This window comes from Nyctereutes procyonoides, unplaced genomic scaffold (assembly GCF_905146905.1).
Source record: "Nyctereutes procyonoides isolate TBG_1078 unplaced genomic scaffold, NYPRO_anot_genome, whole genome shotgun sequence".
Lineage (NCBI taxonomy): Eukaryota > Metazoa > Chordata > Mammalia > Carnivora > Canidae > Nyctereutes > Nyctereutes procyonoides.
Genome location: NW_026575125.1, coordinates 100,310,759 through 100,325,362, shown reverse-complemented (window position 1 = coordinate 100,325,362; position 14,604 = coordinate 100,310,759).

Below are 14,604 nucleotides of genomic sequence, written 5' to 3'. Positions count from 1 at the left end.
TTTATTTTTTCATGAGAGAGAGAGAGAGAGAGAGAGGCAGAGACACTGGCAGAGGGAGAAGCAGGCTGACATGGGACTCGATCCCATGTCTTTAGGATCACACCCTGGGCTGAAGGCAGCGCTAAACCACTGAGCCACCCGGGCTGCCTGCCTGTTAAAACTTTTTAACCACTCTATTGTGAGGTCTTTTTCCTTCATGCACTAAAAGTTTTTGGCACATACACTTTTAATTATTGTTTTTAAATTTTAAAAAAGGGCTTAAAAATCTTTATTAAATGTATAACCCATTTTTTCTTTGTTATTGCTTTTTGATTTGCTTATTTATTTGCTATTGCCATATATAAATGATAATATTTATGTAATTGAATGTATTAATCTTTTCCTTTAGAGTATCTGGTTTTTATATCACACTTAGATAAAAATATCTCTTTCACTGCAAGATTATAAAAACAATCACCTTTGCTTTCATCTAGTACCTTATGGCTTTTCCTTTTTTAAATATTTAAGACGAGTGATCCAGAATTTGTTTTGGGGTAAGGGGTCAGATACAGATTCAGGTATTTTATTTGAATGGCTAGCTAGTTGTACAATTACTTTGTATTTTTTAATATTTATTTGTCCCTTCCCCTAGAATCTGAGCTCTTCCAAGAAAAGAGCACTACTTTACTATTGATTGTAACCCAACATCTAACACTGCCTGGACTATAATAGCATTTACTCTATACATGTTGAATGAATGCCAGATATGGTTTCAGTTTCCTCTGTTGGTAAACAAAGCCTGCTGGAAGACAATTAGTAGCCTATATGTGCCACATTTTATTAACTCTACTGCTAAACCAGTAGGAGCCTCTCTTCTTATCAGCTACTGCTTGGTACCTATAACCTCTTACCCAAGCTAGCTGATTTAAAAGGCTAGATAGGGCAGCCCAGGTGGCTCAGTGGCTCAGTGGTTTAGCGCCGCCTTCGGCCCAGGGCCTGATCCCGGGGACCTAGGATCCAGTCCCGCGACAGGCTCCTTGCATGGGGCCTGCTTCTTTCTCTCTCTCATGAATAAATAAATAAAATCTTAAAAAAATAAATGGCTAGATAGACAAAACCTGAGCCTACTTAAATATTGCAAGCTCATGGTAAAAAGAAACACAATAAAACTCCATTGGGCCAAGAAGCCCCCTATTCCATAGTTACTACTGACTGAAATTCTATCTTTAGGGCTTGATATCCTTTATTAAAATGCAAATATCTCGAGATACCTGGTTGGCTCAGTGGTTGAGCATCTGCCTTCAGCTCAGGGAGTAATCCTACCATCCCGGGATCGAGTCCCACATCGGGCTCCCTGCATGGAGCCTGCTTCTCCCTCTGCCTCTGTCTTTGCCTCTCTCTCTGTTTTCTCTCACGAATAAATAAATAAAATCTTTAAAACAAAATAAAATGCAAATATCTCGTTGAGCTGGATTTCTTTTTTTTAAAATGTTTTATTTATTTATGATAGGCACACAGTGAGAGAGAGAGAGAGGCAGAGACACAGGCAGAGGGAGAAGCAGGCTCCATGCACCGGGAGCCCAACATGGGATTCGATCCCAGGTCTCCAGGATCGCCCTGGGCCAAAGGCAGGCGCCAAACCGCTGCGCCACCCAGGGATCCCGAGCTGGATTTCTTTATTCATTTACACCACAGTGTGAATTTTTGTTGCCTAATCCAATGCAAAGAAGAAAGTCTATGACAACAAGTTTTGAGGGGATGGTTGGAAAAAAGTAAAGGGCAAGAAAGGGATCGCTGAGGAATGCTGGAGCAAAGGATTGCATGGGGGAAAGCACTTAATTCTAACATTCCAACATGGCACTTTAATGTACCAAGCCACTTAATCACAAAATACATCATCCTACACACCCTTCCCTGAATTTCAGCAATCTAGACTCTCCAGACTCATTGGACATATTTGTAGGGAACTATTTAAATTAGAGAAGATTACATCAGTCTGCTAAAGGCTAATTTCTTTGGAGTGTTTTTGAGAATTTTATCTAGAAAGAACATATGGGTATTATATTTTCATTTAAAGAATCTAATAGTTGATTCCAGTGCCCAAAATGCCTTCTCATCCTCTGTTGACTCCAAACTTAACATCTACCTGATTAAAAGTACTTTGGGGAAGGAAATGGCAAAAAGCAGAAGGTCAAGATGTACCTCTGCACTCTTCTAATTCAGGGCTTTTAAATACATATTGTTAAACTCCCTCTTCCCCATTTTGTCTGGCTGAAAAGAAATCCCAATTTTAAGAATCTTAAATTGGTGTGACTTGCAAGCCTGCTCAGCACCTGGGCTTGTGCTTTGGGGGTTGACGTCAATGAGCAATGGGGGTTAAGAAAGTCATTTTCCTGGTTTATTAGAATCTCTCTCTTTGGACCCAGGTCATTCTTCACATGCCCTGGTCATGTTGGTCTAAGCTACTTCCATCACAAGCTGTTTTTCATTTCCTAGTTTGTATGAAAAATTGACCATAAAAGTCTGTACATGAGCCACTTGTTTATTGCTAATCCATCCCTGGAGTTTGAAGGGAATAAAATAACTAATGGACTCTGAAATTAAGCCCTTATTAAAAGTGTATATTCAATGGAAAATGCAGCATTTAAGTTAATACTCCTTCATATCCTACTTAGCATGAATTAGTGTTGGAGGCTTTCCTACAGAAACTCTGAGGATACAGCTTAGGAAAGAGTAAAGAATAGAAAGGGAAACAGGGCATTGGACCCTAGGGGAGAAAGTACCACTAGACCTAAAAAGATCCTGAAACAAGTAGAATAACACCAGAAATAATCTTCTGTTTTCTCCCAATTCATCTGAAATCCAGTCCCAGAAAAGAAAGCTCTGGAAATTCCCACTAATCTATTAACCCTCGGCAATAATAATAATAATAATAATAATAATAATAAATGTTAGGTAATATTCAGTGATGAACCAGAAGACTTCAGAAATTGAATTGAATTTAAATATTTTAAAGGTCCTGTAAAATAAATATATGCACTTATATATTAAAAAATAATCACTATAATAGAGAAGCTGATGATATTAGTGGCAAGTTATGTTTACTGAGCACTTTGTGCCAACCACTGTGTGCATAATAACTCATTTAAGCTTAACAATTTTTAGGAAGGCACTATTATACTCTCAGTCTTACAGAAGAGGAAATCCGGGCTCAATGAGATTAGTAACTTGCCCAGTATCATACAACAACTAAGAAGCAGAATCTTCTTCCACTGGCTGAGAACCAAGACTGAGCCCAGAAGCCCTATACTGCACCATTGTGCTACTTCAGGCTTGTGCTGCTGCTGCTGCTGTTTGTTATCTCTAGGCCCCAGGTCCACAGCAATTCTTGCTCTGGATAGGATTCTGAGTCAGAGTTGGCCTTTCTGTATCTTATTTTCTCCAGCTGGGGGCCCACTCCTCTAAATACTTTGAAGGCCATTTTTGTATTCCACCTTGGCACCTCCCTCCTAAATTGACTGATCCAAATGAAGCAAGGACACGTCTCTTGCATGTCAAACATTTTCCTAGGTGCTTTCACACTTGGTCTTCTTATTTAATATATCAGCCTTTGAGGTAGATATTATCATCCCCATTTGGCAGAAGCGCAAACTGTGACTAAAATGAGAATATACCTAAGACAAGTGACAATTTGGATATGGGTCTGTCTGATTCCAGAGTTTGAAAGGACTGGTGAGATATAAATAATTTATACTTCTCTAGACTTCTTAAAGGAGGATTGGATGAGTAATTAATGTTGGAATCTCTGTAAAAGGGACAGGTAGATGAGGCATATGTTTTGGGACAAGAGGCTTCTATCCTAGGGTCTTCTCCACATCACCCCAAGCAGGAGTTTACTCCTTAACTCACCCCACACACACATAGCACTGGCTAGGCTGATCTTGCCTGGTCTGTTCATCCTTTCCCTTACTAGGATTGTCCTGAAAATCATTACAGTAATACAAAGGTCACCCTCTAGTTTAGCTCCTTTTTTCCTGGCTCAGTCTGGTTCTTACATAAAGGCAGAAAGCTCAACATACATTAGAAAAGTTAGATGGGAGTAGGGGGAGCTTTTCTTAGTCCTTTCGGACTGGAGCAAAAGTATCTGGAAAGAATCAGTGGGTCCTGAAATAGTCGTGTTGGCTCAAGCCCATTTGGAACTCAAACTGTCCCTCTTAATCCAGTTACGGGAACCACAATAAAATGATGCCCCCTCCTCAGTCTCCCCAACATTGATGAGTTATTAAATAAGTATTTTTATTTCAAATTTAAATAAATTAGAATAAGGACTTAGACTTTCTAGCATAGACAATTATATTTATCCAGTCGCTTAATGAAAAATGCATCATTGAAGCCTTGCAGTGCTTAAGCACATGGAGCACTGTAGATTAATTTTATTAAGTTGTTTTGCCTTTAGGATACCAAGCACTCACTTTCAGTTTGATTAGATGAGAACCCATCAGATGTGTATGCTAATTTTATAGTGAATCTAAAATTTTCTGCTGCAAATCACCTGTCCTTATTCTTTACTGAAGCCTCTTTGACACTGTAAAACACTCTTTATCCAACTCCACCAAATTGCCTGACTGGTACCACTTCCAGTATGACTTGACTCCATTAAAGGTTTTTGCCTTAACACACTAAACACCTGGATTCATGTCTTATCTTCAATTGGAGATCTCATATCTGTGGAAGGAGTTGAATTTTTAAGACCTGGATGTTTACAAATTTGAATTCTGAAACTACCCCTTTCTTTATTCATTTTAAATAGAAGCTCTAGGGATCCCTTGGTGGCGCAGCGGTTTGGTGCTTGCCTTTGGCCCAGGGCGCGATCCTGGAGACCCGGGATCGAATCCCACGTCAGGCTCCCAGTGCATGGAGCCTGCTTCTCCCTCTGCCTATGTCTCTGCCTCTCTGTCTCTCTCTGTATGACTATCATAAATAAATAAATAAATAAATAAATAAATAAATAAATAAATAAATAGAAGCTCTAAAATCTAAAAAGAACTTAACACACTCAACACCCAAAAAACAAATAATCCAGTTTAGAAATGGGCAGAAGACATGAATACACACTTTTCAAAGAAGACATCCACATGGCTAACAGATGCAAGAAAAGATGCTCAACATCACTCAACTTCAGGGAAATACAAACAAAAACCATAATGAGCTATCACATCTGTCAAAATGGCTAAAATTAACAATGCAAGAAACAACAGGTATTGGTGAGAAAGGGGAACCCTCTTACACTGTCGGTGGGAATGCAAATTGGTGCAGCCACTATAGAGAACAGTATGGAGTAAACAGAAGAATAACAAACAAAATTGAAGGGAAAATTGATCTAACAAACAAGAAAAGTATAAAATCTATCAAAGTTGAGGAGAGGTAAAAATCTTCAAATAAAAAGCACACACCAATTACCAGGAAAGCTAGCTTAATAGAAAGGTATCCAACTGAAGACACATGATGGTGAAATTTCAGAACTCCAAGGAGAGAGAAAATAAAAATGTGTGAACATTTCCAAAGCAGTAAATAGGCAACCTACACAGGAATGAGGATCAAACTAGGATCAGATTGCTCATCAGCAATACTCAATGTTAAAAAGTAGTAATAGAATAGCCTCCAATTAATGAGAAAAAAACAACTTGGAATTAAAGATATTATACTCAGAAAAAAACAGTATTTCAGTTGGAGGGTTGGAGTCTGAGTGAAATGAAGATATTTTTCATTGGGCATGCAGAAATTCAGGTATTTCCCCACCTGCAATTTATCTTTGAATGAATTACTGAGGATGTTCTCTAGCAAAATGAAAAATGAACCCAAGGAAATGATGTGAAGTAAAAGAAGTAATGGGATCCAAAAGTCTGTAGAAATTATAATAAAGTCTAAGTAATAATTGACTGAAAAAAATAACAATATGGAACTAAATCCCAGATGATCTCTACATGGGAAATTAAGGGGATTAGGAGGAAAAAAGAGGTAAACTATTGTTATGGTTGTTGTTTTTTTTCAAGATCAGGATATAGATAATTATACATTCTAGAAATGTGTGGGAAATATGTGTTTAAATACTTTTTAAGAAATTAAGGGTAACAACTGGAATATGAGATATAATATAAAACTTCCCCCCCCAAAAAAAATACTAGAGAACACAAAATAAAACACAGGAAAATGTTATCTCCTAAAGTTACTGGAAAGGAAAAAACAAAACAAGAAGTCATGGTAATTAGAAAAAGTAAAACAAGACAGGATAATCATAAATATCAAGAATAATTTGAGTCTACATAGATAAATATTGTTAAAAGACAGATCATCTCAGGTTGGACAAATAAAATCTAGCCATATCTGGTTTAAGAGACACATTTTAAACCAAATGGCACATGAAACTTGAAAACAGATTTAGAAAGACACATAAAAAAATACTAACAAAACTCAAGTCAGGGGGATCCCTGGGTGGCTCAGCGGCTTAGCGCCTGCCTTTGGCCCAGGGCGTGATCCTGGAGTCCTGGGATCGAGTCCCGGGATCGAGTCCCACGTTGGGCTCCCTGCATGGAGCCTGCTTCTCCCTCTGTCTGGGTCTCTGCCTCTCTCTCTCTCTCTCTCTCTCTCTCTCTCATGACTAAATAAATAAATAAAAATCTAAAAAGAAAACCTGAAGTCAGGTGTAACAATAGTAATACCAAGCAAAAGAAAAAAAGATAAAAATTAAAAGGGACAAGAGCATATTTCATATTGGTATAATCCACCAGGAGGATATATCATTTATTAGACTATCGTGCCAATTGTTTGATTAATTATACCAATTATTAGATTAATAAAAATGTTACTCTGAAATAGATGAAATAAACATGGAAAACAAAAAAGAAGAAACTGGAAATCCACAAAATTAATGGGAAACTTTGACACAACTCTTGCTCAGAAACCCAGCAACAGATCAAGTGGGAACTTAAATACAAAGGAAGAGAATTTGTAGAACCCGTGAGTTTGATACAACATACATGTACATGCATGTATCCAACAAGCAGAGAATTGGCATTCTTTAGACATATATGAGACATGCACAAAATTTGACTGTGTGAGTTTACAAAAATCTCAACCAGTTAGGAAAAGCTAAGAACATTAAGGTTATATACTCTGAACACATCAATACAATTGGAAATTAGTAATACTGGCAAAAGAAAAGAAGTTTTGAGAATTTCTCCATAAAATCTTTTAAAGTTTCTTCCAATGACTCCATGTTAAAGAAAAATATCAAAATTAAAATTGCAAACTATTTAGGAATAAACAAGAATAAAGGTACTATTTAGTGGGGTCCCTGGCTGGTTCAGTTGGAAGAGCATGCGACTTGATCTCAGAGTCATAAGTTTGAGCCCCAAGTTGGGTATAGAGACTACTAAAATATTAAATAGACTTTTAAAAAAACATTACATAGCAAAACAGATAGAACATGGTCAAAATGGCACTGAAAGAAAACATCATAGTCTAAATAAATGTATTAGAAAACTCAAGATGTTAGGGAAAGAAGAACAAGGTTAACTAAGGGAAAATAGAAAGGAATATAAATGTAAAAGCATAATTTAAAGAAATTTTGATAAGAACAAAAAGAAACACAAGGGTAATATGGATCCATAAAACCTAACATAATTTCTTTGAAAAGGTTACTAAAATAGATAAACCTTTGAGGTAGTCTGAGCAAGAAAAACAGATGGGAGATATAAATGTTTGAAACAATAGCTATAATAAATACATATATTGAGGTTATTTAATGTATTAAACACAGTTATGCATAATTTTATGAGAGTAGAATTTTTAAAATCAATACTTAATGAACTATTTTTTAGGAAAACACGTATTGCTAAAATTGATGCAAGAAAATGTAGAAAACCTGAATAGACTAATAATCTGGAAGATAGTCATAGATCTACCCTGTGAAAAAGGAACGGGGCTCAAAAATTAAATAGACAAGTTCTATTAAATCCTCAAAGGACAAGTCACTCTTGTGCACTATAAAATGTTCTGGAGCATGGAGAAAAAAGGAAATATTCTGCATTCATTTTGCAAGTCTAGCATAACTGCCATGCCAAAAGTTGGGCAAAGATTCCAGAAAACAGAAAACTATGGAGCCAACCTTGCTTCTGAGCCTAGATGCAGAATACTAAACAGAACATGAGCACTTCAAGTCCAGGAGTGTGTTCAAAGAAAAAGTACAGTATGAATCATGACCAATAAGACTTTTCTGTGAAATGAATATGGCTTAATATTAGGTACTTTATTAATGCCATTCACTACATTAACAGATTGTGATATAAAAATTATATGATCGCCAATAATTTGATGCCCCAAGTTTTTTCATGAAACAAGCTATTCCCATTATGACACACATCCTAGTAGCATATCATATTTTAGTACCTATAAAACATTACTGTTTTTATTCGGTGCACTGAGCTTCCAGATTTAACACATACTTTCAAAGTTCTGCTCATGTTGATTACACCTCATTGACTATTTGCATGTGATCCTTTGGGTTAATTCATCTTAAGACTTTACTCTTTTAATTTCCCTTTCTCCAAGGTTCTGTTTTTGTTGATTTGAAGTTTAGTTTCTATCTTATCATTTATTTGATTTCTCCACTAAAGTTTATTGACATATCTTCCATGGTTCCTCAGAGTTCTTGTATATAATACAACCAGGGTCACACTCTAAATTTTTTAAAGATTTATTTTTATTTATTTATGATAGACATAGAGAGAGAGAGAGAGAGAGGCAGAGACACAGGCAGAGGGAGAAGCAGGCTCCACGCCGGGAGCCCGAGCGGGACTCGATCCCGAGACTCCAGGATTGCGCCCTGGGCCAAAGGCAGGCGCGAAACCGCTGAGCCACCCAGGGATCCCCTCTAAATTTTTTTTATTAACACCTAAATGCATAAAATAATGAATAAGTAGAGTTGTGCTAAAAAAATTACTTCTTAAAAATAGTCCCTGTGTCAATAGAATCACTGAATGATTAGAATAAATGAAATGAAAAAGTTTTGATAAAGTTGCAATGAAACTGTTAGTATGCATATATATTGGTTTCAAGGGCAATTTGACAGTATTTAATAAAACTGAAATATTCAGACCCAGCAATTCCACATCAGAGAAATATACCCTAAAGAAATGCTTGCACGCGTGTACAAAGAGATGTCTAAAGTTGTTCATTGCAGAATCATAACTGTGATCATTTGTAAACAACCTATGTATTTATCAGTGGGGAAAATAGCTAAGCCAATGATAGTATATGCATACTATGCAGCCCTTTATTAAAAATGAGACAGTTTTATACATACCTACATGAAAATATCCCCAAGACATGCTGTTGAATGAAAAAATCAATTTGTAGAACAACACATACAGTTTGATACCATTTATTTTAAAACTAACCCCCACACAACAATACATATCTATATGTCTGTAGATACATAACAATTGTTTGGAAATATGTACTACAAATGTAATTTCTATCTTGAAATAGGTATGAAATAGAGGGCTGAGGGGGGCCTTTGGTATTTTTTAACATTTTTACAATGATAAAAGACCCACATATTGTGAAATTTTAAAAATAAACACACAAAAAGATGGTAACAAAGACAATTAGGGGCTTTCCTGCAACTTCCACATTTTATAAGTGAAAAACCTGAGCTCAAAAGAAACTGAGTTACTGTCTCAAGGTCATGCAGTTCATTAGTGGCAGAACTGGACTTGGAATCCAGACCCCTAGTCTCCCAGGCCAGGGAGCATCACATAAGTAGGTAGTCATCTCCATTATTACCTAGAATCTCTCTTGTTCCACCAACAATAGAAGTCATTTTGTGATGTTACCAGGATTGCCATTTGGGGATCAGTAGACCAGTACCTTGTCTATAAATGCTATATAAGCCAAACAGAACCTTTTGGCCCCTGTAGAATGGAACAAAACAAAACATCATTTTCTCCTATCACCTATTAACCTTAAGATAAATTACCTTGGTAATCACAATACTGGATGTTTTTTCTGTGATGCACAAAGGGAAAAAAATTCACAATAGACCTCATCTAATGCCTCATGGTGCTGAATGATTACTTTTATTAAATATGTTTCTGTTTGGGCTTTAGTGTTTGATCTATCTGCAAAGTCCTCTGTACAATTATGAAAATATTTTCATTTATACATTCTGAAAATTTCTTTAGCTCCTGGAGCTGGATCTTTAATAATTGAAGCATAAAGAATACACTATTTGGATAAATATTTTGGACCCTCCACAACATGGCTTCAGACAACCATTATAGGAATTCTTCCCTTTACTACCCTATGAGAATTCTTGCCTCTAGTCACAGTGTACTGGGATACTTAGTGCCCATGGAGCACTCCTTGGCAATTCTTACCCCTAGAACATTGTTCAGACTTGTATCTCCCTCCACTTTGTAATAGTCAACCTCATCTATCTACCCACACCCATGGAAGGGCAGTACAGTACAGTGGTCAAAAGCATATGCTCTGGATTGAGACTGAAGTTCATATCCCATCCCTTACACTTACTGTGTGATCTTAAGAAATTTATTTAACATATCTGATTTTCAGTTTCTTCATTTTTAAAATGGCAATAACACAGGCATCTGGCAACTCTTGATACTGGGGTCATGAGATTGAGCCCCATGTTGGGCAGAGAGTTTACTTAATAAATGGCAATAATGATCCTACCTCATGTGGATGTTCTGAGGATATATAACTCCCTTGCCATAGTGTCTACAGCGTAGTAAGCCATTATTATCATTATCTATCTTTCATCAATATCTCCAAATCCTTTTATTTTCAAATACATGCAAGAGCATATGTGGTCACATGTATGTATGACCAGACGTATGAGTTTACTTGCCACTGAGCTCATGTGTAGAAGAGGGTGATTCTCATCCTAACAACCAATCAGAACCAGGTCAATTGTACAACAGCATTTTAATATCTTCCCTATCTTCATACCTTAAAAAAAACTGAGGCACACCTTCAGTTCACCACTCCATTCTGCATGAACTAGAAGTATTCAATGGCTGACTGTGAAGACATAAGAGATTTGCTGGGCCAAAAGTGCTTCTGGAAAGGGGGAGAAATTAGAGATGTCATCCCAAGGAGCCATGTCAGAGTTGGGACCTGATAGGGAAGAGTAAGAGCCACGTCTACTCTAAAATGTTTCCCCATGAGTCAAACTTACAGGTGCCTGAAATTTTCCCATTAGAATTTTAAGTCTGAAAGACCTGGAATTTGGAGCCTTGTGCATGAATTTCTAAAAAATAAATTGATTGTGGGCATGAAAACTTTAAAAGAAAGACTTATTATTTCCAAATTAAGTGATTGGCCTTTATTAAAATGCAAATATCTTATGAAAAGATACAGAATTAAGTTGTTTTCATCCATTCACACCACAGTGTAAATTTCTATATCACATCAGTTCCAGAAAAACAACTAGAGAAAACAAGCTTTCAAAGAAGGAGATTAGAGGGGAGAAAAGGTCACTGCTATGCACATGGGCCCTCATCCCTAGGGAGAAGAACGGGAAAATGATTTCATAGAAGACAGCACTTAAAAATCATGTTCTAATGCAGGGACATTTATTTACAAATCAGGTAAATTAAAAAATGCATCCCACTTACTTCTTTATGAACCTAGGCAAACCACATTCTCTAGACTGATTGGATATGTTTGTACAGGACGATTTCTCTTAGAGGGGATTGCATTAGTCAGTTGTGGGCTAATTTCCCGGTATATTTCCCAGAATTTCAATGGGAAAGAGTATTTGGGCATTTTATTTTTCTGTTTTCTTTAAAGACACTGATGATTCATATGATGAACATACCCTCCCCACCCTACAAAAATAACCTTATTTTTAAAATATTTACTTTGAGTATTTGCTATTCATAGGAACCTGAGGAAGGTTAGGCAATAGGGAGGGGGCAATTGAGAGCCAGGTTATTTCCTACAAAGATAAACTCTCAAAACTGGCGTCTCTCCCTGTTCTGGTCAAAGTTTTCATTCTACAAATCAGTCCATAGTTGTATCACTGTTCTTACTATATCACATTGCCATTATCTACTGAAGTCTCTAATCTTCCAGAAAACCACAAGCTACAGAAAAGCAGAGATCACGGATTTATCATCAAAGGACCCTTAAATCTTTGCATAGTATCTGGAACCTAAGAGATACTCAATAGAGTTGAATGAATGAATGTGCAAATGAATGAATGGAAATCAAAAAGCCAGAGTGGTGAGAACTCCTGACTAGGTCATCCGAAGCCTATGGTGGGAATAGGATATTCTCCTGTGGGAGAATGAGAATGAATTACTTGCCACCTTGAGTGAAAACAGATTAGAGGCCTCAAGGTCAGGCATAACTGCAAGGCCCCTGGAGTTGTAACAGTCAAATGGAATGAGTATTTGAAGCTTTCTCTCCCACACTCCAGTGGCCTTCAGGAGCCAACAACAACATCTCCTGGGAACATGTGGCCCTCAAGGCCCCACACTCTCCCTAGGGAGTGGGAGAAGAACCAGATTTGGAGCTAGAAGGCTGGGATGCAAATCCTGATTCTGTGCTTACAAACTCAAATCCCTTGGGGAAGTCACTTGCATTTTGAGAGTCTCAGTTTCATTATCTGCAGAATGGGAATGATTAATAAAGTCCACGCTACTGAGCTGTTCTGCAGATACAGTGAGTCAGCCTATGTGAAGGCACATAATAGGAATTTAGAAAATGTTACATTCTAGGGCCTATCCTTGTTTGTCAGCAATACTGTTGGCCTAGATTAGGAACCCCTTAAAGTCCCTGAGATTCCAGGGGGCAGAAAAACAGACTTTGTTTTAATTGAATCTGACATCTCAGATGTCAGCAAAGGGCTTGGGAGTATGTGTGGGAGGAAGAGGGGAATGGGTAGAAGCAAGAGTAGAACCATGGGGAAGTGGAAGTTGCTAGGGAAATAAAAGAATAGAAAACCTTGTTATACATTTTATGGAAAGTGGGAGGAGAAAGGCAGGAGAGAGAGGTTGATAGGGCAGAAGTTGTAGTTTAGGAATGATCAAGGGAAGTTAGAAAAGTCCCCAGAGTAAGAAGAGCAATGCTCCTTGGGTATATCCCCCACCCCTGGTAGCTACCATGAAGTAGGACCTTAACTGACTAAAAGGGAGCCAGCAGGGAGCTCTCAGCCACACATCTTCACAAAAAGAATTGTCATGTCTTGCCATACCTCCCTTAGCACAAGTACTGCCACCCCAGAGATTCTCCCAATCCCTTTCTGGGCTAGAATGGCTGGTTATGAGTTCAAGGATAAGAGGGCAGATCTGTAGGGAGAAAGGAGGGGTCTGAGCATGATGAATTCACCTGATACATCCACCATGGCCCTGAGCAGACATTGGCTCCCCTCAAATGAGGGTGGAGTGAGAGAAATAACCATATGAAGGAGTGATTCTCTGGCATCAAGAGAGTGAAACAGTAAAATCTTTCCCTGGCACTCACAGAACAACTCTAGAGGTACCTCCACATCACCTTCTCTAACCATGTGCCTAAAAGACAAAGGTCTACTCTCTTTTCCCTTTGAAAATCCACATTCCTTCTCAAAGCTTCCTCTTTGGAGACTTCCTTTGGGTCTGAGATAGCCAAATGGTTGCCATGGGAACCTGCCCCTCATTTGCCTCTAATCACCTATTCTGGAGGGATAAAGCTTCAACTCCTATTTCTATTAGATGAGATCACATCAATCAGTTATACTAATTTCCTATAGTGTTTCTAAGAATTTCGTCTGGAAATAGCTTTTATGTTTTGTTAAAAGAAGCCAGTTGTTGATCTATGTATTGCATACTGCCATCACTCCTGCCTGTTCCTGTGAAAACCTCTGTTTTTAATACGCTTGAGTCCAGTCATATAGTTATGAAATTTCAGCCTTCTAGAGTGGGTTTAATCTATCAGATGTCAAAGTTGAAACTTTATCTTGTCAAACTTCCTGTAGCTTCTTAAAATAGAAGCTAGAGAAATAAACATCTTGAATTAGTATGACAGGTGAACTATTAGCACACAAAGTTGTCAGAATCCCACTCATGTGGAACTAGCCTCAGGTCCCTCTGTGTAACATAACATAGCATTGTATCAGAGGAAAAGTACATTCTCCAGATTCTTGGATTTGGTCTGGAGGAAAGATGGGAAATCCACAACCTTTCTCCTTTGTTCCCCTCTTCTGTGCTTTTCTCCCATTACTGGTAGCTGAAGTTCTTATGTCAGTAGAATTATGAATAGTTTTGTGCCTAGAGATGGAGTAAGATTGAAATTTCAGTTTCATCCCCCTTAGATGGCTTTCAAATTTCTAGTTCAGTTCCCTCCAGTTTCATGATGGAGACCACAGTACCTCTCCCTGCTTCTGTCCCCTTCTACCTCCTCTACTCTTCTCACCTCAATCAATGCCTGAATAGTGCAAAGCACTCCAGCTGCTGACCCACAGCGGTTCAGAGGCCACTCTGCTCCCTCCACCCCCACCTTCTTGTAGTGCCCCATACAGAGCATTGTGCCTAGCACAAAGCCTTTTGTAGAAGTTTAATA